We start from the raw sequence: 2,456 nt of genomic DNA on the forward strand, positions 1-2,456 counted from the left end.
GCCTACCATCTTGATTCTGTAAATACAGTTGACATTTTACTGTACTTAGTGTATTGGCATTTCCTCTATCCACTTAGTCGTTGCTTTATCCATCTTACAGTTGATTTTACTTTTTATACATTGCAATGTAATTTGCAGGCATCAGTGTATTTTGTACCTAAACATTTCATTATTTAATAATTCATGGAGCCCTTTTTTAAAGGTAAAGCTTAAACAGCTTATGAAGACTTGATGCTAAATTGCACCATTTAATGAGTTTTGACAGAGATACTTAACTGTGTTTTTTTTCTTAAACTCTCAAGATATAGAATCTGTTCAGTAGCTCAAAAGGTTCCCTCATGCTTCTATCAGTGCACTGTCCCCTGAAAGGGACCCACTGTTTTGATTGTTTTCATCATAGATTAGTGTGTTTTTTTTTCCTCTTCTACAATTTCATATAAAAAATATAGTCTGTGTTCTTTTCTGTGAAATTTCTTTTACTCAGGAGAGTTTTGGAAATTGTATATTTTATGTATATAGTCAGCAGACATTTAGGGCTTGCTTTTTTATCCTTTCCTTCTGTCTTCATCTTTAATTCTGTGACAGTTGGCACATTTGCTGACCTGGTTGGATATGTCAGCTTGTCATTTACACTCTGATAGTTCCCTTACTTTTACTTTCCTTGTCTTTTTTTGGGGGGAGGGGGTTAATTATATACTTCTCTTAGAAATTAATTATATGTAACTGTTGATTTCTTAGTGATATAGTTGTATCATTTTTCCCTGAAGTTATGCTAATAAGTACATTGCTTCCTTGAACTTTAAGGATATAAAAATTGTATTGTTCTTACATTACATGCACAGTTTATTTTAAGTCACAATGTTAATTGGGCTTTTTTAATTTTCATTTTATATATAATAGTGTTTTACCTGTATGTATGTAAGTGCACCCATGTTGTACATGGCCTGCAGAGGCCAGAAGAGGGTGTTGGATCTCCTGGAACTGAAATTAGGGAAGGTTGTTAGCTGTCATGTGTGTGCTGGGACTGGAACCAGGTCTTCTGCAAGAGCAGCCAATGCTCTTAGCCTCTGAACTATGTCTCCAGCCCCATTATTATCATTTTTACCTTAAATAATCTGATCGATTGCAATGAACTGAGAGAAAAAAATAAGATTTAACATTTACCATTCCCATTTTTATTCATTTCTTTCTGATGATGAGAATTTCTTTCTGGTACCCTTTCCCTTTTGTGTTTTGGTAAGTTTTACTTAACGTATATTATAGTGTGGATCAACTAGTGATGGTTTATTTCTGAAAGTATGTTTTCTCTTATTTTATCCCTGAAAGATATTTTGCTATGAATTTCTATGTTGGTAGCTTTGTTTTTCAGTATTTGAATGATGTCCTCCCATTTTTCTGGCATCTGCTGTTTTAAATCATAAATCAACATCTATTGTTGTTTCCCTGTGTGCTGTGTTTCTCTGAATACTTTCCAAAGTATGTGAGGAGTTGTAGTTAACCTCATAATTATGCATATGGAAAATCATTATATGTTTTGAATTCTACAAATTTCTTGTTTGAATACTTAAACATTTCTTTCTTGATCTTTTTAAAACTATTAAATTTCAAGTATTTCACAGTCAGAATTTTCCAGTCTACATCTAAATTCTCCTAAATTTGGAAGGCAGCTATGTTCACTACTATACCACCAACACTAAATTCTCCTAAATTTGAAATTATTTGTATCAGAACCACTAATTTTTCCACTTCACCATCATTAATTATCTCTCCATGAGTCCATATATATCTTTCTCTAGTCAGCCTCCTGGTGTATGTTGGCATTTTCTCACTGGGAACTTCAGTTATGGTGGTGTCAAGGCACTGTTCATTATATAGAAAATCATATGTTCTCTCAAAGGATACAGAATCATGATCAGATAAGAGAAATGAATTTCAGGAGACATTTTGTACAGCAAATTAGCACTATAGTTACAGATTCTTGAAGACTACAAAATATGGGAGTTACTTACGTACCCAAAAATGAATAATAATGAGGCAATGGACTTGTTTTGCAGCTAGATTTAGCTATTCCATAATATGTGTATATTTCAAAATATATCTCACATGATAAAAACAGTGTCATTTTTCAATTAAAACAGGTAAAATGAAAATAAAATTAGAAATTCTCCAATATATACTACAAGCTCTGTGTACTAGAAATCAAAAACTTCAGTATTTATCCTTTTCTGAGGTATTGCCCTAACCTTGGGGATATTCCTTTTCTCAATTATTAAATGGATAGAAAGTGGAAAAATTAAGAACAGATGATGCCTTTAAAAATGTTTGAATCTGCCAGGCGTGGTGGCACACACCTTTAATCCCAGCACTTGGGAGGCAGAGGCAAGCAGATCTCTGTGAGTTCAAGGCCAGCCTGGTCTACATAGTGAGTTCCAGGATAGCTGGGGCTACAGGGAGAC

At 33.6% G+C, this 2,456-nt stretch overlaps 1 protein-coding gene across 2 annotated transcripts in view; it reads left to right on the plus strand.

Moving 5' to 3' along the window:
• Positions 1-2,456, plus strand: part of Supt3h (SPT3 homolog, SAGA and STAGA complex component) — a 459,651-nt gene that overhangs the window by 376,788 nt on the left and 80,407 nt on the right. The window lies entirely within an intron of this gene.

The sequence above is a fragment of the Nannospalax galili genome, unplaced genomic scaffold (genome assembly GCF_000622305.1).
Source record: "Nannospalax galili isolate Female #2095 unplaced genomic scaffold, S.galili_v1.0 scaffold653, whole genome shotgun sequence".
NCBI lineage: Eukaryota > Metazoa > Chordata > Mammalia > Rodentia > Spalacidae > Nannospalax > Nannospalax galili.